Source organism: Aotus nancymaae, unplaced genomic scaffold, assembly GCF_030222135.1.
Source record: "Aotus nancymaae isolate 86718 unplaced genomic scaffold, 86718_ANA_hifiasm-v0.15.2.pri h1tg000016l, whole genome shotgun sequence".
NCBI classification, from domain to species: domain Eukaryota; kingdom Metazoa; phylum Chordata; class Mammalia; order Primates; family Aotidae; genus Aotus; species Aotus nancymaae.
Window position 1 is genome coordinate 73,731,221 of NW_026988428.1, and position 26,827 is coordinate 73,758,047.

Consider the following 26,827-nt stretch of genomic DNA (forward strand, 5'->3'; position numbering starts at 1 on the left):
GACTCCCTCGTACAAGCAATTTGCCTGCCTCGGCCTCCTGAGTAGTACCTGCCACATGCCCAGCTATTTTTTGTATTTTTTTTTGTAGAGACAGGGTTTCACCATGTTGGCCAGGATGGTCTGGATCTCCTGACCTTGTGGTCGCTCGCCTCAGACTCCCAAAGTGCTGGGATTACAGGCGTGAGTCACCATGCCCGGCCTGTCACCAGAGCTTTTAAAGATAAAAATGGAATTCAAATGTGAACTTAATACAGTGAGCACTAGAGGGCAGTAGCTGGTTAATAAGTACAGCAATTAAGAGAAATGCAGGAAATGAGAGAAAAAGCTTTTTTTCTTCTCCTCCCTCTTCACCTCCTTCCCCTCTGTTCTCCTGGTACCCCTCCCCCATTTCCCTGGTTTACACTAAGCTCATAAAGTACATTAAGGGGAAAGCTGGTCTGTTGAAAATACTTTTCTTATATTTTCCAACTTAACAGCTTGACACAAATCTCCAAGGGGTTTACATAAGCTTTAAGCAGGTTGAATAAATAAAACCTTGAGTCAATTTAATTTAACAAGTATTTATTGAATATCCCCATGTAGGCCAGAATCAGATTAGTAACCAAGTGCCTTGGAATTTTAAAATGTCTCCTCTCCTTATTAACGGATTTAGAGAGTAGAAATAAGGCTTTCTGTGGTGGTTTATAAAGGCATTTTCCTGGCTCTCTTGGAGTTCTCTGTCCACCTTGCCACAGTCTTTGTTGTGATGGGGAGACCACACGGGAGCCGTCAGGATGAGTGATGCTACAGGCCCAAACTGTCAGTGGCCGGGGGGATGTAGGATGTAGGGGGACATCTGGAGTGGAAAGAGCGCTCTTCTCACACAGCTCTCTCTACTTACTGCCCCTAGGACAGAGGGTGCAGCTGCTGTAAGGGCAGTCAGGGGAGAGGAATCCCTTAGGGGAATTCAGCAGTGACTATCCTGGTCAGCCATTCAGACAAGGCGCATTGAGTTATGAGCCCCCTCCTTCGGTTTGTAGAAACAGAAAGTAGCAGCCTAGAACAGGGGAGAAGATGAGGAAGGTCCTTCTGCTCAAACATATCCTCTCTCGATATTTTACCAACACCATACTGACCTAGGTTAAAAAGCTACTCTTGGTGGTACACGCCTGTAGTCCCAGCTACTCAGGAGGCTGAGGCAGGGGAATTGCTTGAACCTGGGAGATGGAGATTGTGGTGAGCCAAGATAACACCACTGCACTCCAGCCTGGCGACAGAGCAAGACTCTGTCTAAAAAAAAAAAAAAAAAATACTGGCTGGGCATAGTGGCTCATGCCTGTAATCCCAGAACTTTGGGAGGCCAAGGCAGGTGGACCACCTGAGGTCAGGAGTTCAAGACCAGCCTGACCAACATGGAGAAACCCTGTCTCTACTAAAAATAAAAAATTAGCTGGGCGTGGTGGTGCATGCCTGTAATCCCAGCTACTCGGGAGGCTGAGGCAGGGGAATCACTTGAACCCGGGAGGTAGACATTGTGGTGAGCCGGGATCATGCCATTGCACTCTAGCCTGGGCATCAAAAGCAAACTTTGTCTCAAAAAAAAAAAAAAGATCAGCCCACGTCAGGTTGGCCAAGTGGATGGCCAACATGGTGAAACCCCATCTCTACAAAAATACAAAAATCACCCGGGCTTGGTGGTGAGTGCCTGTAGACCCGGCTACTCTAGAGGCTGAGGCAGGAGAATCGCTTGAGCCTGGGAGGTGGAGGTTGCAGTGAGCTGAGATCGCGCCATTGCACTCCAGCCTGGGTGACAGAGTGAGACTCCGTCTAAAAAAAAATAGCTACTCTTAGGCACAATGCCTCACGTCTGTAATCCCAGCCCTTTGGGAGACTGAGGTGGGAGGATCACTTGAACCCAGGAGGTCAAGGCTGCAGTGAACCATGATCACGCCACTGCACTCCAGCCTGGCCAACAGAGTGAAAGCCCATCTCAAGAAAAAAAAAGCTGCTCTTAAAAAACCTGAGGACTCCTGGATGAGTACTGCTACGAGCCTGTTTCTCAATTACCCCTGGTCTGAGTGAGGGACCTTCGGAACTCTCTGGCTCTCACACTGTGGTGGGCACGACTGGTCACCTACCCAGCAGCCAGCCCCAGTCCCGCCTCTGCCTCATTTGTTACAGGTGGGAGGTTCCAGGTTCAGGGATGAGCCTGTGACCCAGTTTTAGCTGAAAGGAAACCTACCAGGGGCTTCTAGGAGAGATTTTCCTGCTTGTAAAGAGAAGGCTGCACAAGGAGAAAAGCACTTTTGCCCACGTCCCCTTATTTCATGCTTGGGATGTTGACAATGTGAGAACTTGGTCCTTAAGCTATGGTGGCCTCCCTGCCATGGTGAGAGGAGAAGGCACTGCCACACTGAGCGTGGCAGTGGGTACAGGAAGAGTCTGGTCTGGGAAGCCTTGGTTAATTGACAGGACTAACCCTGGAACTACCAACTTCCATCTTGTTCTGTAATAATAAATCTCTAATATTAGTACCACTTTTAGTAGAGTATTCAATGATTTATTACTTATTGATAGCAAACACTTAGAAAGTACTTATGCTATATGCCAGGTTCACTTTTACATAAACTAACTCATTTCAATCCTACAACAACCTTTTGAAGAATTTTAATCCTTATTTTGCAGATGAGGAAACTGAGGCACAGAGAAGTTTAAAGGCCTTGCTGGAGGTCATTTGCCCAGATAGCCTAGCTCCAGAGTTGCCACTTTTTACATTCTTATAACTGGAATGATACATGGTGTAACCAAAAAGAGATTTGCAGTAGATTGGAAATGTTCTAGAAAGCTTTTTGTTGTTGTTGTTGTTTGAGACAGAGTCTTGCTTTGTCTCCCAGGCTGGAGTGCAGTGGTGCAAACACAGCTTACTGCAGCCTCCACCTCCTGAGCTCAAGTGATCCTCCTTGCTCAGCCCCCCCAGGTAGTTGGGACTACAGGCGTATGCCAACATGCCCAGCTAATTTTTTTTTTCATCAGGAGATTCTTAGGAGAGTTTTATTCATTCATTGATCCGGTATTTACAGGGACTAGAGGGGTCAGGCTGTGCTCAGCCCAGAGGCAGCTGCCACACCTGCCAGCAACCCCCACTCAGTCACTGTGTACAGATAAGGGGCCTGCTTGGATCACCTTCAAAGCCATCTGGCAGAGGCCATGGGGCTGTGTTGGGGCCTGGACTCCAGAGGCAGTGCTGGGCCCATTACCCCTTGGCATCAGGCCCTCTGGAACACAGGGGCTCCAACTGGTTGTCTTGATCCTGCTGTCCCCCATCCTGAGTGCCTTGCAGAGGGAGGAAGCTGGAGTAGCAGGGAGAGCTGAGTGGTGCAAACTGCCTATAAGCAGCCCTGTCTCTGCTACCCCTAAGAGGAGGGAGACATGGTAATATTGAGGGGCTGGGCAGAGGCTCTTCTGAGCCCCTAGCTCCAGGGACAGAGACCTGGAGCCCAAGTTGCGCCCATAGCTAGGGCCACCACACTGAAGGCAAAGAGACCCAGAACCTTGCTGTGGAGAGCCCACTGGTGCAGCCTGGCTAGGACAAGGAAGACAGTTCACAGGGCGCTGAACAGTTCCCACATGCTCTGCTCAGGCCATGGGATCCCAGCAGGCTGCTCGCCCAACCCCCACTGGGACACCCCACTCCCAACCCAGCCCAGTGCTGGGCCCCTGAGTTTGGCACTCTCCTAAGAGGAATGAAGAGTAGGCCTGTCTTCCATACAACAGGGACAGGCTGGTGGCTGGGGCTAGAACAGCAAGGCCCGGTGCCCACCCAGGCCCCCAGCTGGGATCCTGTAGTTGTGACCTTGGCATGATACAAGGACCTGGGCCCACCAGGACAGCTGCTAGGAGAGAAAGCACAGTCAGGAAGGAACCTATGGTGGCAAGATGGGTTGAAGCCCAGAAAAATAGATATGTCTCTGGTAGGTAAAATGTATATTCTGCTGTCCAGGCAGAAGGGCCAGGTCCTGCTGCTCCACAGCCGGCTCTGGAGGAAGCTGCAGTACCCCGCTGTGCCCCAACTGCTGCCTCCTGAGCACAACGGGGCTCATCTGCCCTGTGCCAGGCCTCAGGGCACGATGCAGGGAATCTGTCCTTGTTCCTCCCATTCCCCAGGCCTGGGCTCTCTGGCTGGAACTATTCAGTAATACTGGGAAAATGGGAAGTGGAGCAGGGAGGGACCCTGGTGAGGGCCACGTGGCAAGAGTGGGCTGCAGAGTCGGGGCCAGCAGTCCTCCCTGGTGCTTGGCTTTGTAGGAGTGAGAGCGTTTCTGCAGGTCAGGCTTCTGCTGCTTGCAGAGCTGGCTGATGCTGACCCCTTGGCACCGCTGCACCTAGATGTTCTGCTCCACTAGGTTGGCCAGCATGCCTTCCTGGGCCAGCATGGAGATGAAGGTACAGATGGACTCATCGTAGTCGTGGTTCCGTCTCTGGTCATCAGTCTTGAACTTCTTCCTCTTCTCCACCTCTTCGTTGAGGCACGCCTCATAGTTTGCAATCTCAGCCTCCACACACTTCAGCGGTGCCAGCAGCTCCTTGTGTGAGTACTTCTCCCCACCCAAGGGCTCTCCAGGCCTCACCAGCCCTGTCTTCTCTCTGCCGTCCATGGCTTCCACGATCTCCTTCTCCACTGGGCTGCTGGACTGCTGGCTGCTGTGGATCAGTCTGATGGAGGACGAGGAACCCTTCCCACCCTCTGTCAGTGCCAGGAGACTCAGCACCCCATCCCCAGCCAGGTGCAGGAGGCCTGTGCTGATGACAGGACCCAGATTGCAGACAGGACGGCTGTAGCCTATGTAGTCAACATGCAGCAGGCTGTGTCATCCTCTCCAAAAAGCACCTTGGCATTGTGGGAGGTGACAGGGGTGGAGGCCCACGTCAGGTTGGCCAAGTGGATGGGCAAGTGCAGTGGTGAGTTGGAAGCACTGCCGATCTCGGAGACTATGTCCAAACTCTCATTGCTGGGAGTGGGTGAGGGCTGCAAGTGTGTGGGCACTGCCACTGCCAGACTCCCAGCCCCGCTGCTAGTCTTGATGGACAGAGGAATTGAGAGGTCCTGCTGGGACTCTTTGAGCTTCTCAGCCAAGATGTTGATGGTGTTGAGCTGCAACACTGACAGCTGCCCATCAGCAGAACGGCTCAGTGCCCCTGGCTTCCCTGTTCCCTTCTGCTTATACCTAATGGCAGAGTTGGGGTTCTGCACGTCATCCTCCCCATCATCCTCATAGTCATCCTCGTCATCTGAGTACTGCTGGGGTGGGCGGACTGGAAATCCGCTGTGGCCCCCACCTGCCACCAGGTCTTCTTCCTCCTGCATGGGGGACTTGGCATACTTATGATTGTCTAGAAAAGCTAGCAGCTGCTGGACAATGGGAGTGGGGTTGGGGGGGACCCAACCCCACTGAGGCTGCTGCCTGGAGACTTCACCACTGGCTTGGGTTTGCTGGGAGAACTGTGGGTTGGGGATTGTGCACAAGAACCAGCCGCTTCCTCTGCACCATCTGTGTGGGTGCCCTCAGAGGCTGCAGGGGCCCTGTTTGCCTCCAGCACCAGCAGGGACTTGTTGCTGGCTGGCTTGGACTCCTCAGGCAGCTGTGACTCTTGAGACCTGTGGGTCTGAATCAGCTCTGGCTGTGTCAGTCTTATCAGCTGCTGATGAGCCTCTAGCACTGTCTGATGGTTCACCTTCAGCACATGCAGCCTGGCCTCATATTTGATCCTGTGGTCGGGCACCACTGCCATCAGGTTGAAGCGGATGGTGTCATGGTAGGGCTCCCCTGCAGTGGCGAGGCTGATACGCACCATGATGACCTTCCAGGCCTTGTCTGTTCACTCCTCATCCTCCCCGCAAGGCCTGTGGTCAATGGGGTAAAACTTAAGCCCATCCAGCTCAAAGAGCCGGCCTGTGCTAGGCACGTGGCTGACAAAGTGGAAAGGCTCCATGGTCTGCATTGCGCTAAGGCCATTCTGCTTCTCAGGGAGGTGGCACGGACTGGGGCCTGGTATGGCTATTATGTGCCTTGGCTAACCCTGGGGCATTGCCAATTGCATATCCTTTGCTCTCAGCGCTGAAGCCTTTGGTGAAGTCTTTCATGCGACTCAGGGTGGGTCCCATGTCCCGGTTGCTGCAGTTCAGGAGCTCGCTCAGCAAGGCGTGAGTGGCACAAGAGTCTGGTATCAGCTGGTGGGCAAAGAACATTATTCACGATATCATCATCAATCATGGACGTATCATCCACCAAGGTAAAGACCTTTCACCGGGACCGGAGCTCTTTGATCCATTTGAACAGAAGGACATATCCATATACAGGGCCCTGGCATTTGCTCTGAAGGTCATAGATCTCCTCTATTTGTACCCCTATGACGCCAAAATCTTCCACCAGTATGGTGAAGTGGCCCAGGTCACTCTCCAGCTCCAGCTAGCCCTTATTCATCTTCCTGCGGGGCAGCCCCTCAGGGCCATGTACAGGTCCTCCCGCCCGCTGTCCCCACCAGGAGCCTCCACCACCCCTGGGGCCCCTCAGCCCACACACGGCTTTTTTTTTTTTTTTTTTTTTGAGGTGGAATCCCGCTCTGTCGTCCAGGCTGGAGTGCAGTGGTGCCATCTCAGCTCACTGTAGCCTCCGCCTCCCAGGTTCAAGCGATTCTCCTGCCTCAGCCTCCTAAGTAACTGGGATCACAGGCGTGTGCCACCATGCCCAGCTAATTTTTGTATTTTTAGTAGACATAGAGTTTCGCCATGTTGGCCAGGCTGGTCTCAAACTCCTGGCCTGAAGTTATCTGCCCACCTCGGCCTCCCAAAATGCTGGGATTACAGGTGTGAGCCACCGTGCCCAGCCTAATTTTCGTATTTTTGTAGATACGGGGTTTCACCATGTTGGCCAGGCTGGTCTCGAACTCCTGACCTCAAGCAATCTGCCCATTTCAGCCTCCTGAAGTGCTGGGATTACAGGCATGTGCCACCATGCTTGGCCCTAGATAGCTTTTATTTATATTTATTTATTTATTTTGAGACAGAGTTTTGCTCTTGTCACCTAGGCTAGCGCGCAATAGCGCAATCTTAGCTCACTGCAACCTCCACCTCCCAGGTCCAAGCAATTCTCCTGCCTCAGCCTCCTGAGTAGCTGGGATTATGGACGAGCACCACCATGCCCAGCTAATTTTGTATTTTTAGTAGATGAGATGGGGTTTCACCATGTTGGCCAGGCTGATCTTGAACTCCAGACCTCAGGTGATCTGCCTGCCTTGGCCTCCCAAAGTGTTGGGATTACAGGCGTGAGCCAACACACCCGGCCCCTAGAGAGCTTATTTATTATTTATTTATTTAGACAGAGTCTTGCTCTGTCGCCCAGACTGGAGTGCAGTGGCACAATCTTGGCTCACTGTAACCTCTGCCTACTTGGGTTCAGGTAATTCTCCTGCCTCTGCCTACTGAGTAGCTGGGATTACAGGCACTCACCACCATGCCCAGCTAATTTTTGTATTTTTGGTAGAGACAGGGTTTCACCATGTTGGCCAGGCTGGTCTTGAACTCCTGACTTCAAGTGATCTACTTGCCTCAGCCTCCAAAATGCTGGGACTACAGGTGTGAGCCATCATGCCTGGCCTAGATAGTTTTTAAATGGTGTTGAGCTGAATGATACCTTGAGCCAAAAGCGTGGAAATGAAGAGGTCAGTGGTCTCATTCTGAGGTGGGCTTCATCCACTTTCCCAGCCGCTGATCACCTGTGCCAAAGTTAAGAGTGACTCCTCAGGGACACGCTGGAGCAGAGAACCCATCCTGTGCCCGTGTCCTGTCATCTGGTTAAGAGTTCCGCCAGCCACCCAATCTCTCCTGTATTGAGCAACTTCAAAGTCATACCCTGTTTCTCCTGCTGCCTCAGCCTCCACATCCAACGTCTACCAAATGCTATCTAGTCTCTTTCAAAGATGCCTCTCAAAGTCAGCCGTTCCCACTCTTGCCTCCTGTTGGGTCTCCCTAACTTGCTTCTCCTTGCTCTGCTCCCACATCACATAGTCCCTCCTTACGACTTCAAGTTACATTAAAAGCACAACACATAGCACATGTAATTCCACGCATGACACTCTGTGCCCCCAGTACCTCTAGGGATGATTACCAGTTACATGTGGCAGGCGCCCCAACCTAACCACACTGCATTCTACCTCTGTCCCGTGAAAGCTGGGCTGCAGCTACACCACCCTTTGCAACATCTCTCAGTATTGCCAGACACTTTGACGAGCCATCCTATTCCCTCTGCTTGTAAATGCCTTTCCCCTTGTTCACTTGGCAAATTTCCGCTCATCCTTCAAGAGCACACTCACATATCACCTCTACCAGAGTCTCCCCACACTCTCCCAGGAGAGGTACCAATTCCTCCTGGGTTTCTGACATAGCTCATGATTTATACCATTAATGAAACACTTCCATGGAATCTTCTAATGTATCGGGTTATATATTACCCCGCTAGACTGGGACATGTTAGAGAGCAACACTTCTCTGATTCCCCCATGCTTAACAGTGTGTCTGGCACATAGGGGGCATTCAGTAAGTGATCATGAGTGAATTTTCTAACCTGTTTATTGAAGGTCATTTTTTTTTTTTCTAGACCTTTATTTCTCTGTGAAAAGGGAGAAAGTTAAAGGAATAAAATAAAAATGGCACAGTTGACACAAAAACAAACCACTGAGGGGGAGGACAGGAGGTGGGGAAGTAGATGGGGGAGGGGTTCCCATTACAGCAGCAGGATCCAGTGCCCCGGGATGCTCACATCTCTCCCCAGCGTGGGCAGAGCAGCCCCTTCCTCCCAGGGTTGCTGTCCTGTCAAACCCCAAGCTCCCTCAGCCTGCTGGGAGGTGGACAGTGACACATCTTCCTAGGCTGGGGAGAGGAGAAACTGTGCTAGAGGAAGGGGCCTGGGGTCAGACCATGCACAGGGAGTGACAGCCAAAGGCCTCCCAGTGTCTCCCCAAAGAGGGATCTGGGGGGGTGTTGGAGGGTAGACACCAGAGGCCAGAGTTTGCTCCTCTTCCAGCACCAGGTGAGTGACAGAACAGTCAGAGCCTCCTGGGCAAAGTATTTGACATCATCCACGTCCTGGTCCTGGGTCAGCTTCTCTAGGATGGGCTTGACTTCACTCTGTAGAGTGCTGTTGTCCAGGATGGGCCCTATCTTCTGCAGAGACTTGGCCACGTTGAAGCGAGCATTGGCAACCAGGTCCCCAGCCATACGCAGGACCGTGGGCAGCATATGCTTCGTGGTAATGTCCTGCCCACAGACCTCAGACAGCACATTAATGCAAAAGAGCGTAGTCATGCGGTGTAGGTAGTTGGGGTCTCCGGACATGGCCAAGACCTTGGGGATGATCGTGGCATGGGCCCACTCCTTCCCAAACTTTTCCACTAGCTTCTTCAGTTTGCTGGTGGCTGCCTCACGGATGGCATATACATGATCCACAAGCCAGGCCATGCACAAGAAGTTTCTCATCAAAGAACTCCACTCCCAGCTGTCCAGCCAGCAGGGGCATGTACTCGATGATGGCCAGCCGCACTCGTCACTTGGCATCCTCAGCCAGCTCCACAATGGCAGGGAGCAGGGACTGGGACAGCTGTCGGATGCCAATCACCTCGTTCACACAGTCCATGTTGGAGATGATGTTCAGCCGTACCTCAGGGCACTCATCCTTCAGCTGAGCCAGGAAGAGGGGCAAGAGGTGCTCAATGGTGTTGTCTTCGCCCAGGATGGGAGAGGCCCATGATGACAGAGGCCAGGGCTGACTTGACATGTTGGTTGGCGTCGGACACCAGCTCCTTGATGCAGGGTAAGATCTGGGACATGATCACATTCTCCGGACAGTCAGCTGAGAGGTTTTCACAGAACTCTTGGACCTTGTGGGAGGCTGCGGCCCTCACCTCGGCCTCACAGTCCTTCATCAGGTTCTGGAAGGCAGGGACCAGGTCTGTCTTGGTGATCTCAGGCCCCACCGCTTTCTGGAGCTCTGTGAACTTGTCGGCCACCATGTAGCGGACGCGCCAGGACTTGTCCTCAGCAGCCTGACGCAGAGTGGGCATCACCAGGGCCTCCAGATCTTCCTGGGGCAGGAGTTGGGCGATGTTCACGCACGCCTCCACTGCCAGCAGCTGCACCGAGTCCTGCTCGTCAGAGGCCAGGTTGCAGAACATGGGGATGATCTCACTCTTGACGTTGTCCAGCTCCAGCATCTTGGCAAACTCCCCCAGCTTGGAGGCTGCGGCCCGCCGCACCAAGGGGGTGTCATCTGAGCACAGGTTCCAGAAGTACTGTCGAAGTTCCGCCTTGACAGCACTGGACACTCGGGGGTAGCAGACAGAGAAGAGGCCACAGGCCGAGAGGTTCGGGAAGTAAACCAGTCGCCGCCCGCCAGCCGCTTCACCAGCGGCACGAAGTGCGCCTCCGGGTCAGAGGGCGAGTGCTCGTGTGAAGTGGCCCGTAAGGACTCCGCTGCCTTGCCCCGCACCACCGTCTCCTCCACGGTGGCCAGCCACTCCAGGGGCGGCAGCAGGCAGTGCACGTATTCTGGGCCTCCCACCAGTAGTGAAGGTTCCCAGCTGTTCTGCCAGGGCGAGGAGGACCTCATCTTCATCGTAGATGGTATCTGTGAGGAAAGGCAGAAGCTCACTTCGTGTTCTTTCGACACCAAGGGCCGAGGCGATGGTGGACAGCTTCTTGATGCTGTCGAGCCGAAGCTGAACATCTTCGTTGCGGAGTTCGTCTGTGAGCACCGCGATGGGGTACAGAGAGTCGTCGCCGTCGGCCGCCGCCATCTTGGCTCCGTCCTGTTCCTCTGAAGGTCAGTTCTTAAAGCAATGGTCGGTAATGTGATTTGGCTGCATACAGAACAGCTTCTATATCATGAAGTGAAAGTGACCCCACTGATGTGCTTCTGCATTTTTTAGCAGAATGAGATAAAATCTGGGTGCATAGTAATGAAGTGTATACTCTTACTTTAGCTAAGACCATGTGCAGAGGGATAGGTAGATAAGTATTTTGATTTTGTTTCTTTCTCTCCTTTGTGTTCACATAGTATAGTTTCCTTTGCCCATAGAGAGGATGAGCTGACAGATGTGCTTTTGTTTGTATTCTTACATTTTTTTGTTCTCTCTTTCTTTCTTTCCTTTTATTTTAGCTAGGGTATCACTCTGTTGCTCAGGCTGAAGTGTAGTGGCATGACCACAGCTCACTGAAGCCTCTACCTCCCTGGAACCAGGTGATCCTCCCACCTCAGGCCCCCAAGTAGCTGGGACTATAGGCATGCGACACCACACCTGGCTAATTTTCGTATTTTTTGTAGAGACAAGGTCTCCCTGTGTTGCCCAGGCTGGTCTTGAACTCCTGGGCTCAAGCAATATGCCCACCTCGACCTCCCAAAGTGCTGGGATTACAGGCATAAGTCACTGTGGCTGGCCAGTTAATTTTTAATTAAAGTGATGTTTAGAGTACCTTTTTTTTTTTTTTTGAGATGGAGTTTCGCTTAGTCGCCCAGGCTGGAGTGCAGTGGTGCAAGCTGAGCTCACCACAACCTCCACCTCCTGGGTTCAAGCATTCTTCTGCCTTAGTCTCCCGAGTAGCTGGGATTATAGGCTTGTGCCACGATACCCGGCTGATTTTTATATTTTGAGTAGAGGCGAGGTTTCACCATGCTGGCCAGGGTGGTCTTGAACTCCTGATGTTGTAATCCACCCCCCTCAGCCTCCCAAAGTGTTGGGATTACAGGCATGAGCCACCGCGCCAGGCTTAGAGTACTTTTATAGATAAAATCAGGTCCAGAATCTAAGTTACTTGTCCCCAAATCATCATGTCAGTAAGCAAAAGAGTTCAAACTAAGACCAAGGGCTCCAGCCTTCCGGTTCCATATTCTTTTCCAACACTGTGCTAGTGTGAGCAGGGTATGTCTCTGGGAAAATAGTGCATCTAGTAACATACACCCAGATATTGGAGACAGGAGGGTCCAATTTTGAGTTTCAATCTTATTATATATTATGTAACATAATTTATTAGTAAACATTTGTTTTTCATATGTTCTCAATGAGAAACATCTATTTATGTGTAAGTAATAGAAAATGAGTACACCCAGGATTTGTTAAAGACTAAAGTCCAGGCCAGATGCAGTGGCTTACACCTATAATCCTAACACTTTGGGAGACCAAGGTGGGTGGTTCACTTGAGGCTGGGAATTTGAAACCAGCCTGGGCAACATAGTGAAACCCCATCTCTACTAAAAAAACAAACATTAGCCAGGCATGGTGGCGCATGCCTGTAATCCCACCTACTAGGGAGGCTGAGGCAAGGGAATCGCTTGAACATAGGAGCAGAGGTTGCAATAGCTGAGATTGCACCACTGCACTCCAGCCTGGGCAACAAAGTGAGTCTCCATCTCAAAAAACAAATAAACAAACAAAAACCCCAAAACATTAATTCTGTAATTCTGATTTTATGCAAATACTGTCTATCTATCAAGGGTCCACAGAATTGCCTAAGCAATGTTATATTTGTTTTCACCTTTTTTACATGGATAATTGGTCTTCCCAGCAATATTAAAAATACCTAGAATATTAGCACTTCACATACATTTCTTTTTATCTGTTAGTCATTTCTTGTTTTTCCCCTGTAGCTACAGCTCATGCCCATTTTTTTCCTCATCTAGTCCTCGTTACAGTGCCGTAAAGGATGAGAAAAACAGCTGAAAGCTGAAGGCTTTGCCCAAGCTTCATCCTGGCTGCTGTGTGAGAAGTCCTGCTGACCCGTGCATTGTCTTGGTGATCAATGAACTAACATCTGTTAGGTTTTTGTTTTGTTTTGTTTCTTTTGAGACAGAGTTTCCCTCTTGTTGCTCAGACTGGAGTGCAATGGTGTGATCTCAGCTCACCACAACCTCTGCCTCCCGGGTTCAAGTGATTCTCCTGCCTCAGCCTCCTGAGTAGCTGGGATTACAGCCATGTGCCACCACGCCCAGCTGATTTTGTATTTTTAGCAGAGACGGGGGTTTCTCCACATTGTCAGGTTGGTCTCAAACTCCCGACCTCTGGTGATCCGCCCACCTTGGCCTCCCAAAGTGCTGGGATTACAGGCATGAGCCACCATGCCTGGCCAACATCTGTTTGTTTTAACATCTTCTAGACTCCCAATACTCTAAGGTTTTTCATCTTTCTTTTCTTGGGACAAAAGGAAACCCAAATGCAGCCAGACAGGAATGGTCAAAGTTAGAAGCAGTGGGATCTCTCTGAGATCAGGCCTCTGCCGCCCCTTATCCCATTCATTCTCCACTTTTTCTAGCACTACCCTCAACTTCTCAGGTCCTGAGACCTGCATTCCCCTCCAGCATCCCCTCTGCCTTCCAAGGCCCAGCTCCCAGGAGAATGGGGAGATGTCCAGGCTGTGCTTGAGAGGCCCATCTCCTTGAAGACTTCCCCTGTTCTCACAATCCCTGAAAGCCTCCTTCGCTCACATCATCAGAGAAGAAAAGGAAACCTTACCAATTGTATTAGTCAGGGTTCTCTTAGAGGGACAGAACTAGTAGCATTATATATATGTATCTCCTATGATTGATAGATATAAAGGGGAGTTTATTAAGTATTAACTTCCATGATCACAACATCCCACAATAGGCTCTCTGCAAGCTGAGGAGCAAGGAGAGCCAGTCTGAGTCCCAAAACTGAAGAACTTGGAGTCCAATGTTCGAGCACAAGACGCATCCAGCATAGGAGAAAGACGAGATGTATGCTAGGAGGCTAGGCCTGTCTCTCTCCTTTTCATGTTTTTCTGCCTGCTTTATATTTGGTGGAAGCTGATTAGATTGTGCCCTCCAGATTAAGGGGGGAATCTCCCTTCCCTAGCCCACTGACTCCAATGTTAATCTCTTTTGGCCACACCCGCACAGACACACCCAGGATTAATACTTTGTTTCCCTCGATCCAATCAAGATGACAGTATTAACCATCACACCAACTATCACAACACACACTTGACTACATGCATTTTCAGGGCTTTAATGCAGGTTTATCCATTTTCATAAGCTGAAGAAGATAATAAGATAGAAGGCAGAGGTAGGAGGATCACTTAAGGTCAGAAGTTCAAGGCCAACCTGAGCAACTAGCAAGACCTTGTCTCTAAAGAATTTTTCTTTTTTTTTTTTTTTAAAGAAGAAGGCTGAAAGGATAATGTAGAAGAAAAAGGATAATGTAGAAGAAACAGTATATGAAGCTAATGCATAAGTTTCTAAGTGAGTGAGGGTGAGTAGGGGAAAGATAGGATTCCAAGGACTGGGCAGACGAACCATTAGCAAGAAAATTGATGTTATTGGCTCTTTGGGTTTTTTTGTTTTTGTTTTTGTTTTTAATATATTTTATTGCACTTTAGCTTCTGGGGTACATGTGCAGAACATGCAGGATTGTTGCATAGGTACATACATGGCAATGTGGTTTGCTGCCTCCATCCCTGTCACCTATATCTGGCATTTCTCCCCATGTTATCCCTCCCCAACTCCCTACCCCCCGCTGTCCCTCCCCTAGTCCCGCCCCAACACACCCCAGTATGTGATGCTCCCCTCCTTGTGTCCATGTGTTCTCATTGTTCAACACCCACCTATGAGTGAGAAGATGTGGTGTTTGATTTTGTGTTCTTGTGTCAGTTTGCTGAGAATGATGGTTTCCAGATTCATCCATGTCCCTATAAAGGACACAAACTCATTGTTTTTTATGGCTGCATAGTATTCCATGGTGTATATGTGCCACATTTTCCTTGTCCAGTCTATCATTGATGGGCATTTGGGTTGGTTCCAAGTCTTTGCTATTGTAAACAGTGCCGCAATGAACGTTCGTGTGCATGTGTCTTTATAACAGAATGATTTATAATCCTTTCAATGTATATGCAGTAATGGGATTGCTGGGTCAAATGGAATTTCTATTTCTAGGTTCTTAAGGAATCGCCACATTGTCTTCCACAAAGGTTGAACTAATTTACACTCCCACCAACAGTGTAAAAGTGTTCCTATTTCTCCACATCCTCTCCATCATCTGTTGTCTCCAGATTTTTTAATGATTGCCATTCCAACTGGCATGAGATGGTTTTGATTTCAATGTGGTTTTGATTTACATTTCTCTAATGACCAGTGATGATGAGCATTTTTTCATATGTTTATTGGCCTCATATATGTCTTCTTTTGAAAAATGTCTGTTCATATCCTTCACCCACTTTTGAATGGATTTGTTTGTTTTTTTCCTTGTAAATCTGTTTTAGTTCTTTGTAGATTCTGGATATTAGCCTTTTGTCAGATGGGTAGATTGCAAAAATTTTTTCCCATTCTGTTGGTGGCCAGTTCACTCTAATGATTGTTTCTTTTGCTGTGCAGAAGAAGCTCTGGAGTTTAATTAGATCCCATTTGTCTATTTTGGCTTTTGTTGCCAATGCTTTTGGTGTTTTAGTCATAAAGTCCTTGCCTATGCCTATGTCCTGAATGGTTTTGCCTAGGTTTTCTTCTAGGGTTTTTATGTAGTTAGGTCTTATGTTTAAGTCTTTAATCTATCTGGAGTTAATTTAAGTGTAAGGTGTCAGGAAGGGGTCCAGTTTCTGCTTTCTGCACAGGGCTAGCCAGTTTTCCCAACACCATTTATTAAACAGAGAATCCTTTCTTCATTGCTTGTTTTTCTTAGGTTTGTCAAAGATCAGATGGTTGTAGGTGTGTGGCATTGGCTCCAAGGCCTCTGTTCTGTTCCATTGGTCTATATCTCTGTTTTGGTACCAGTATCATGCTGTTTGATTACTGTAGCCTTATAGTATAGTTTGAAGTCAGGTAGTGTGATGCCTCCAGCTTTGTTCTTATTGCTTAGAATTGCCTTAGCTATGTGGGCTCTCTTTTGGTTCCATATGAGGTTTAAGGTGGTTTTTTCCAGTTCTGTGAAGAGGGTCATTGATAGCTTTATGGGGATAGCATTGAATCTATAAATTACTTTGGGCAGTACAGCCATTTTCACAGTATTGATTCTTCCTAACCATGAGCATGGAATGTTTTTCCATCTGTTTGTGTCCTCTCTTATTTCCTTGAGCAGTGGTTTGTAGTTCTCCTTGAAGAGGTCCTTTACCTCCTTTATTAGTTGTATTCCTAGGTATTTTATTCTCTTTGTAGCAGTTGTGAATGGCAGTTCGCTCTTGATTTGGCTCTCTTTAAGTCTGTTGGTGTATAGGAATGCTTGTGATTTCTGCACATCGATTTTGTATCCTGAGACTTTGCTGAAGTTGCTTATCAGTTTAAGGAGATTTTGGGTTGAGATCATGGGGTCTTCTAAATATACAATCATGTCGTCTGCAAACAGAGACAACTTGACTCCCTCCTTTCCTAATTAAATACGCTTTACTTTTTTTTCTTGCCTGTTTGCTCTGGTTAGAACTTCCAATACTGGATCGAATAGGAGTGGTGAGAGAGGGCATCCTTGTCTAGTGCCAGATTTCAAAGGGAATGCTCCCAGTTTTTGCCCATTCAGTATGATATTGGCTGTGGGTTTGTCATAAATAGCTTTTATTATTTTGAGATATGCTCCATCAATACCTGGTTTATTGAGAGTTTTTAGCATAAAACACTTGAATTTTGTCAAAGGCCTTCTCTGCATCTATTGAGATAATCATGTGGTTTTTGTCTTTAGTTCTGTTTATGTGGTGAAGTACATTTATAGACTTGCGTATGTTGAACCAGCCTTGCATCCCTGGGATGAAGCCTACTTGATCATGGTGGGTAAGCTTTTTGATGTGCTGTTGCAATTGGTTTGCCAGTATCTTATTGAAAATTTTTGCATCTATGTTCATCATGGATATTGGTCTGAAGTTTTCTTTTCTTGTTGAGTCTCTGCTGGGTTTTGGTATCAAGATAATGTTGGTCTCATAAAATGATTTGGGAAGGATTTCCTCTTTTAGATTGTTTGGAATAGTTTCAGAAGGAATGGTACCAGCTCCTCTTTGTATGTCTGGTAGAATTCAGCTGTGAACACATGTGGACCTAGGCTTTTTTTGGTTAGTAGGCTATTAATTGCTGCCTCAACTTCAGCCCTTGTTACTGGTCTATTCAGGATTTCAACTTCTTCCTGGTTTAGGCTTGGGAGGGTGCAAGTGTCCAGGAATTTATCCATTTCTTCCAGGTTTACTGGTTTATGTGCATAGAGTTGTTTGTAGTAATCTCTGATGGTAGTTTGTATTTCTGTGGAATCTGTGGTGATATCCCCTTTATCATTTTTTATTGCATCTATTTGATTATTCTCTCTTTTCTTTTTTATTAATCTGGCTAGTGGTCTATTTTGTTGATCTTTTCAAAAAACCAGGTCCTAGATTTATTAATTATTTGAAGGGTTTTTTGTGTCTTTGTCTCCTTCAGTTCTGCTCTGATCTTAGTTATTTCTTGTCTTCTGCTAGCTTTTGAGTTTTTTTTTTTTTTCATCTTGCTCCTCTAGCTCTTTCAATTTTGATGATAGGGTGTCGATTTTAGATCTTTCCTTACTTCTCATGTGGGCATTTATTGCTATAAATTTTCCTCTAGACACTGCTTTAAATGTGTCCCAGTGGTTCTGGTACATTGTGTCTTCATTCTTGTTGATTTTGAGGAACATCTCTATTTCTGCCTTCATTTGATTGTTTATCCAGTCAACATTCAAGAGCCAGTTTTTCAGTTTCTATCAAGTTGTGTGGTTCTGAGTTAGTTTCTTAATTCTGAGTTCTAATTTCATTGCACTGTGGTCTGAGAGACTGTTATAATTTCCATTCTTTTGCATTTTCTGAGGAGTGATTTACTTCCAATTATGTGGTCAATTTTAGAGTAGGTGTGATGTGGTGCTAAGAAGAATGTATACTTTTTGGATTTGGGGTGGAGAGTTCTGTAAATATCTATTAGGTTTGCTTGGTCCAGATCTGAGTTCAAGTCCTGTATATCCTTGTTAATTTTCTGTCTCATCAATCTGTCTAATATTGACAGTGGAGTGTTAAAGTCTCCCACTATTACTCTGTGGGAGTCTAAGTCTCTTTGTAGGTCGTTAAGAATTTGCTTTATGTATCTGGGTGCTCCTGTATTGGGTGCATATATATTTAGGATTGTTAACTCTTATTGTTGCATTGATCCTTTTACCATTATGTGATGCCCTTCTTTGTCTCTTTTGATCTTTGCTGGTTTAAAATCAATTTTATCAGAGACTAGGATTACAACTCCTGCTTTTTTTTCGCTCTCCATTTGCTTGGTAAATCTTCCTCCATCCCTTTATTTTGAGCCTATGTGTATTCTTGCACGTGAGATGGGTTTCTTGGATACAGCACACTGATGGGTTTCGACTTTTTATCCAATTTGCCAGTCTGTGTCTTTTGATTGGGGCATTTAGCCCATTTACATTTAAGGTTAATATTGTTATGTGTGATTTTGATACTGCCATTTTGATGCTAGCTGGTTGTTTTGCCCATTAGTTGATGCAGTTTTTTCATTGTGTCAATGCTCTTTACCATTTGGTACATTTTTGGAGTGGCTGGTACTCTTCGTTCTTTTCTATGTTTAGTGCTTCTTTCAGGAGCTCTTGCAAAGCAGGCCTGGTGGTGATGAAATCTCTGAGCAATTGCTTGTTCATAAAGGATTTTATTTCTCTTATGAAGCATAGTTTGGCTGGATATGAAATTCTAGGTTGAAAGTTCTTTTCTTTAAGGATGTTGAATATTGGCCCCCACTATCTTCTGGCCTATAGGGTTTCTGCCAAAAGATCCGCTGTGAGTCTGATGGGCTTCCCTTTGTGGGTAACCCAACCTTTCTCTCTGGTTGCCCTTAGCATTTTTTCTTCATTTCAATCCTGGTGAATCTGACAATTATGTGCCTCGGGGTTCCTCTTTTTGAGGAATATCTTTGTGGTGTTCTCTGTATTTCCTGGACTTGAATATTGGCCTGCCTTGCCAGGTTGGTTAAGTTCTCCTGGATAATATCCTGAAGAGTGTTTTCTAGCTTGGATTCATTATCTCCGACACATTCAGGTACACTTATCAAACATAGATTAGGTCTTTTCACATAATCCCATATTTCTTGTAGGCTTTGTTCATTTCTTTTTATTCTTTTTTCGCTAATCTTGCCTTCTTCTTTTATTTCATTGAGTTGATCTTCAATCTCTGATATCCTTCCTTCTGCTTGGTCGATTCAACTATTGAAACTTGTGTATGCTTTGCGAAGTTCTCGTGTTTTTCAGCTCCATCAGTTCATTTATATTCTTCTCTAAGCTGTTTATTCTCGTTAGTATTTCATCATCCCTTTTTTCAAGGTTCTTAGTTTCTTTTCATTGGGTTAGAACATGTTCTTTTTTAAAAAAATTATTTATTTATTTTTATTTTTATTTATTTATTTATTTTGAGCAGAGTCTCACTCTGTTGCCAGGCGCCAGGCTGGAGTGCAATGGCACAATCTCAGCTCACTGCAACCTCCACCTCCCGGGTTCAAGCAATTCTCCTGCCTCAGTCTCCTGAGTAGCTGGGACTATAGGTGCATGCCACCATGCCCAGCTAATTTTTGTATTTTTAGTAGAGACGGGGTTTTACCATGTTGGCCAGGATGGTCTCAATGTCTTGACCTCATGATCTGCCTGCCTCGGCCTCCCAAAGTGCTGGGATTACAGGCTCGAGCCACTGTGCCTGGCCTAGAACATGTTCTTTTAGCTCAGAGAAGTTTGTTATTACCCACTTTCTGAAGCCTGTTTCTGTCAATTCATCAGACTCATTCTCCATCCAGCCTTGTTCCCTTTCTGGTGAGGAGTTGTGATCCCTTGGAGAAGGAGAGGTGTTCTGGTTTTGGGTGTTTTCATCCTTTTTGCGCTGGTTTCTTCCCATCTTTGTGGATGTATCTACCTGTGGTCTTTGTAGTTGGTAACTTTCAGATGAGGTCTCTGAGTAAATATCCTTTTTGTTTTTGATGAAGTTATTTCTTTCTGTTTTTTAGTTTTCCTTCTAACAGTCAGGCCCCTCTGCTGTAGGACTGCTGGAGGTCCACTCCAGACCCTGCTTTCCTGGGGATCACCTGCAGTGGCCTCTGCATTCTCACCGGGAACTGCACTCCAGAGCTGTTCCTATTTGGCCATCTTGAATCTGTTTTCTGGTTCTTTTCTCTTTCTTTCTTAGAGACAGGGTATTTCTCTGTTGCGCAGGCTGGAGTGCAGTGATATGATCAGAGCTCACTGCTGTCTTGACCTCCTGGGCTCAAGTGATCCTCCTGCCTCAGCCTCCCAAATAGCTGGAACTACAGGTGTGTGCTACCATGCCTAGTTAATTTTTTAAATTTTTTGTAGAGACAGGGTTTAACTATGTTGCCCAGGCTGGTCTCAAACTCCTGGCCTCAAGAGATCCTCCCACCTCAGCCACCCAAAGTGCTGGGCTTACAGGCATGAGCCACTGTGCTTGGCCTCATTGTTTAATATTTAATGAGAGTATACAGGGTGCTAAATTTATTTTGCCTCAGTCAATGTTCCCTAACAAACCACTAGGGTGTTTCATGCCAGGCTGACCAGGTACAGTGGCACACAGGCCAAAAGCTACTGCCCCACAGCCTCCTTTTTGAATGCCCCAGAGTAGAGAGGAATCGGGACAGCTGCGTTTTTGCAGCCAGCAAGGAGCTCCAGAGAGATCCTTTCCCAGCAGCCCCTGCCTTCCAGACAGGCGATCTTATGCTCCAGTTATGTTCTGCAAATCTCAGCTTTTTTCACATCCTCATCAGTCAACATCATCAGCAAGCTTTTGGGGACAAAGCTAAAAAAGTTCTTATCTTTAAAAACAAAAAAAAAGGAAAGCTGTGCATTAGAGGGACTTTGTCCAGCGCTGTTACACCCGCCCTCCCTTCCTTCTACTCAAACATAACTTCCCAAACTGTCTCCAGGCACAATAACATCCCCCTGGCTGGATTTACGACTTTCCAAGCTGCAGTGGAGAAGAAAAAGGCCCAACTCTGAGAAAAACAAGTATCTAGGGAGGACGGTGTGTGCTGAATTTTAAAATGTTAAATTACGGTGAAAAATTTGCTGGAAAAGAAACTATCTTCCAAATTGTGCTACATAGTAAAGTTAATGGAGCCCATATGTCGTCTACTAAAGTTTAGAAAAACAAACTAAAAACAATACTTTTGCGCCTGCCAGGCTGAAATGTGATCTACTTCTTAATAGTCACCCAACCCAGAGTAAAATGCTTTAAAATGGTAATGATTCCAAAAGTGCAGCCTAAGCTCAGTGAATAAACAAACAACAGACCTCAAACCCTGGGGGGCTTATGTTCTCATCATAGCTCTGGGCAAGTCACTTAATCTCATGCTTCCTTCTCAATTTTCTTAGCTCTGAAATGGGGATGGCAGCACCTCACGAGGTGTTTACAAGGCGTGCTAAGACGATTGTAAAATTTTACAAATGTTTAATAACTGATGCCCTTTTCATAATTTAGCTTTATAACATCTTTCATTATTCATTCAGTGGTGTCGAAATAAATTAGTACAGGGGCTATTCACTCAGAGCTTGCTATGGTATGGGAGTCAGCCTCCATCACTTTGGCAGAAAGTCAAAGCAGGCAGAGGAATGAGAGAATTTACAGTGACAGAAAGGGAAGGCTTCAGGTGTGCCTGGATCAGAGCTTATGGGCACAGGGAAGTGGGAGATGGACTACTTAGAAGCAGGGCAGGCTGGGCACGGTGGCTAATGCTGTAATCCCAGCATTTTGGGAGGGCAAGGCGGGAGGATCATGAGGTCAGGAGTTCCAAGACCAGCCTGGCCAACATAGGGAAACTCCATCTCTACAAAAAAAAAAAAAAAGCCAGTCTCAGTGGCTTACGTCTGTAATCCCAGCACTTTGGGAGGCTGAGGTGGGTGGATCACGAGGTCAAGAGATTGAGAACGTCCTGGCCAACATGGTGAAACCCTGTCTCTACTAAAAATACAAAAATTAGCTGGGTGTGGTGGTGTGCGCCTGTAGCCCCAGCTATTCGGGAGGCTGAGGCAGGAGAATCGCTTGAACTCAGAAGGCAGAGGTTGCAGTGAGCCAAGATCGTGCCACTGCACTCTAGCCTGGGTACAGAGCGAGACTTCATGTCAAAAAAAAAATTAGCCGGGCATGATGGTGCATGTCTGTCATCCCAGCTACTAGGGAGGCTGAGGCAGGAGAATCGCTTGAACCTGTGAGGCAGGGGTTGCAGTGAGCTGAGATTGCGCCACTGCACTCCACCTGGTGACAGTGCGAAACTCCATCTAAAAAAAAAAAAAGCAGGGCATCTTGGGTGATTAGTCTGGGGAGCATCTTTGGCTTTCTCTGCTTGGTGCTGAGTTGGAAGCCAAGTGGTTTGGCTTTCCCAGCTGGTTGCTGCAGAGGTTGTGAGACTCAATTCTACTTCCAATGGTCTGGCCGTTGTTCATTGTTTGTATATTATAAATTAAAGATAGAAGGTTCTGACTATCCCAGGAGACAACCAGGGGCCTGCCTAGCAGCTTGGGGAGTAATTTATATGTATTTTTGTACCTTTTAAATACTTTTAGAAGAAGCAAATTTAGAAGATAGACTGCTTAACCAACAATTTTCACTCTCTTGAGTCAATGGGCACAACGGGCTGGCAATGAGAACGATTGAGTTCCAGACATGAGTCTGAGCTAGGATGAGAGAAAGGGAGCGGGGAAGACTATGACAAGTCACATAACCTCTCAGGGCCCCAGTGTCCTCATGAACAAGCTGCCAGTTCCTCTCTGACTACCCTATCTCATTGTTTGGTCTTGAGGATAAGTGGCCTAATCATTTGTAAAAGGAACCTATAAAGCAATTTGTGGGGTTTTTTTTGTGTTTTTCTTTAAGACAGAGTCTTGCTCTGTCACCCAGGCCTCTGCCTCCTGGATTCTAGCGATTCTCATGCTTCAGTCTCCCAAGTAGCTTGAATTACAGGTGCGCACCACCACGCCTGGCTAATTGTTGTGTTTTTAGTAGAGACTGGGTTTCACTGTGGCCTGTAATCCCAGCTACTCGGGAGGCTGAGTCAGGAGAATTGCTTGAAGCGCCCGCCACCACGCTTGGCTAACTTTTATATTTTTAGTAGAGACGGGATTTCACCACGTTGGCCAGGCTGGTCTCAAACTCCTGACCTCAGGTGATCTACCTGCCTTGGCCTTCCAAAGTGCTGGGATTACATGTGTGAGCCACCATGCCCGGCCTGCTTATGGTCTTTTAATAATTACCTTTTGCCTGGAAATCAAAGCTCACACTTCTTGATCTGGCCCTTATTTACTTCTCTAGGTTCTTTTTTGTTTTTCTTCTTTTTTTGGGACAGGGTCTCACTCTGTTGCCCAGGCTGGTGTTCAGTGGTATGATCATGGCTCACTGCAGCTTCGAGTTCCCGGGCTCAAGTAATCTTCCTGCTTCAGTCTCCTGAGTAGCTAGGACTACAGACATGTACCACCATGCCTGGCTAATGTTTTTTTTTTGTGTGTGTGTAGAGATGAGGTCTCTTTGTGTTGCCCAGACAGGTCTCAAACTCCTAGGTTCAAGTGATCATCCCATCTTGGCCTCCCAAAGTGCTGGGATTATAGGTGTGAGTCACTGCACGTGGCCTCTAGGTTGTCTTTAGTCCTTTGCTCTTGTGTAGCTTACGTTCCAACCACAACAAACTGCTAGCCATGGTGGAATTTGTTGTTATTGTCCACCTGCTCTTGTCCCTTCTCTCTTTGTCTGACCTTCCTCCTGGCATATACCTCCTTAGACACCCAATGTGAGTTCAGATGCTACCTTCCATTGAAATCGACTTTGGCTTCTCCAGACACAGTCAGACACCTGTGAGCCTATAGCATGCTGGGCACTTTTCTAGAATAGGGGAGAATATCGTGTAGCAGAAGAGCATTGGGTTTTTGATCACAGTCCAGCTTTTAAGTCCACATCTACCATTTTCTTCTTTGGATGAGGTGTAAGAGAAGCACCAGCGTAGATTGTGAAAAGCACGGATTCTGGAGCCAGACAGCCTGGCTATGGGACCTTGGACAAGTGACCTAAACCCTTGGTCCCTCAGCACCCACGGATGTAAAACGAGGGTGATCATATTACAGCCCTCCTCAAAGGATAGTTGTGAAAGGACAGTTGTAAAATGAGTTAATAAAAAAAATAAAATAAGTTACATAAAAAAAACTGAGGGCTGGGTGAGGTGGCTCTTGCCTGTAATCCCAGCACTTTGGGAGACTGAGGTGGGTGGATCACCTGAGATGGGGAGTTCAAGACCAGCCTGACCAATGTGGTGAAACCCCATCTCCACTAAAAATACAAAAATTGGCTGGATGCAGTGGCTCATGCCTGTAATCCCAGCACTTTGGGAGGCCGAGGCAGGTGGATCACATGAGGTCAGGAGTTTGAGACCAGCCTGACCAACATGGAGAAACTCCATCTCTACTAAAAATACAAAATTAGCCAGCTGGGCATGGTAACCCATGCCTGTAATCCCAGCTACTCGGGAGGCTGAGGCAGGAAAATTGCTTGAACCCAGGAGGCAGAGGTTGTGGTGAGCTGAGATTACATAATTGCACTCCAGCCTGGACAAGAGCAAAACTCTGTCTCAAAAAAGTAAAAATAAAAATAAAAAGGTAGGCATGTTGGTGTACACCTGTAATCCCAGCTACTTGGGAGGCTGAGGCAGGATAATTGCTTGAACCTGGGCGGTGGGGGCTGCAGTGAGCCGATACCGCAGCACGGCACTCCAGCCTGGGCAACAGAGGGAGAATTTGGTTTCAAAACAACAACAACAAAATAAATTAGAAAATAAATAAATAAAAACACTGAGAACAGGCTCTGACACATGCTTGTCTGCTCTTATTAATCTCACAGTGTCTTCTGTTGTGAGAAGGGAATGACACTCACTGGTGCGAGCGGGTATGAATATGATGGGAGATGAGCAGGTGTGCTTGATGTAGAGAAGGAGAAGATGATGGGAGATGAGCAGGCGTGCTTGATGTAGAGAAGGAGAAGATGACGGGAGATGAGCAGGCGTGCTTGATGTAGAGAAGGAGAAGATGAGGGGAGATGAGCAGGCGTCCTTGATGTAGAGAAGGAGAAGATGACGGGAGATGAGCAGGCGTGCTTGATGTAGAGAAGGAGAAGATGACGGGAGATGAGCAGGCGTCCTTGATGTAGAGAAGGAGAAGATGACGGGAGATGAGCAGGCGTGCTTGATGTAGAGAAGGAGAAGATGACGGGAGATGAGCAGGCGTGCTTGATGTAGAGAAGGAAAGATGACGGGAGATGAGCAGGCGTGCTTGATGTAGAGAAGGACTCTTTTTCTTGCCCTTGGAATTCTAATTCTTTATTTATAGGTATTTCCACCACTAAAATCTCCCGGCTTTCCCAGCGAAGAGAAAGTCTCACCCATCTTTGTATTCTCAGCCTCTGGCACACGGTAGGTGTTCAAGAAATGCTTGGTGAATGAATTGATAAAAATGTAGTAGTAGAAAAACTTAAAATGGCTTTAAAGTCCTATTAGCAATATCCTAAAAGGGCACCGAATAGGAATGTTAATCCCTAAGATCCTGTATCTTTATAAATCAGTGTGAAAATCACTGTTTTTGAGGGTTTTTTTCCCTTTTTTTTTTTTTTTTTTAAGACGGAGTTTCGCTCTCGTTACCCAGGCTGGAGTGCAATGGTGCGATCTCGGCTCACCACAACCTCCGCCTCCTGGGTTCAGGCAATTCACCTGCCTCAGCCTCCTGAGTAGCTGGGATTACAGGCACGCGCCACCATGCCCAGCTAATTTTTTTGTATTAGTAGAGACGGGGTTTCACCATGTTGACCAGGATAGTCTCAATCTCTTGACCTCGTGATCCACCTGCCTCGGCCTCCCAAAGTGCTGGGATTACAGGCGTGAGCCACCGTGCCTGGTCTTTTTTTGGGGGGTGGGGGGCAGGGTCTCCCTCTGTCACCCAGGCTCAAGTGCAGTGGCACAATCACAGCTCACTGCAGCCTCCACCTCCTGGGCTCAAATGATCCTCCTGCCTCAGCCTCCTGCATATTTGGGACTACAGCTGAGTAGCCCCACCAGTTTTAAAATTTTTTTGTAGAGACAAGGTTTTGCTATGTTGCCCACTTGGTTTTAACTCCTGAGCTCAAGTGATCCTCCTGCCTCAGCCTCCCAAAGTGCTGGGATTACAGAGCTGAGCCACTGAGCCAGGCCTTTTGTCTTTTTTTTAGAGACAGAGTCTTGCTCTGTCACCCGGGCTGGAGTGCAGTAGTATGATTATATCTCACTACAGCCTTGACCTCCTGGGGTCAAGTGATCCTCCTGCCTCAGCTTCCTGAATAGCTGGGACAACCTGCATGCACCACCACACCCAGCTAATTTTTTTTTTTTTTATTTATTTACTTATTTATTTTTAAGACTGAGTCTTGCTCTCTCACCCAGGCTGGGGTGCAGTGGTGTGATCTCGGCTCACTGCAACCCCGGTCTCCCAGGTTCAAGCACTTTTCTTACCTCAACCTCCCAAGTAGCTGGGATTTCAAGCGCATGCCACCACACCTGGCTAATTTTTTGTATTTTTAGTAGAAACAGGGTTTCACCATGTTAGCCAGGATGGTCTCAATCTCCTGACCTCGTGATCCGCCCGCCTTGGCCTCCCAAAGTGCTGGGATTACAGGTGTGAGCCACCACGCCTGGTCTATTTATTTCTATACCTATTCACATATATTGAAAATTATGCATTTATACCAATATATCCTACTAATATGGCATCACAGGGTCCATTCTAGTTTTCTCTGTTTCTTTATTTGTAACCCCTGTGTTTG

The 26,827-nt window shown here is 47.2% G+C and overlaps 2 pseudogenes; both read right to left on the minus strand.

Annotated features, from left to right (window-relative positions):
• Nucleotides 1-4,164: 4,164 nt before the first annotated feature.
• Nucleotides 4,165-6,461, minus strand: LOC105734269 (ubiquitin carboxyl-terminal hydrolase BAP1-like; annotated as a pseudogene).
• Nucleotides 6,462-8,926: 2,465 nt separating this feature from the next.
• On the minus strand, nucleotides 8,927-10,829 carry LOC135275345 (serine/threonine-protein phosphatase 2A 65 kDa regulatory subunit A alpha isoform-like; annotated as a pseudogene).
• Between the last annotated feature and the right edge of the window lie 15,998 nt (nucleotides 10,830-26,827).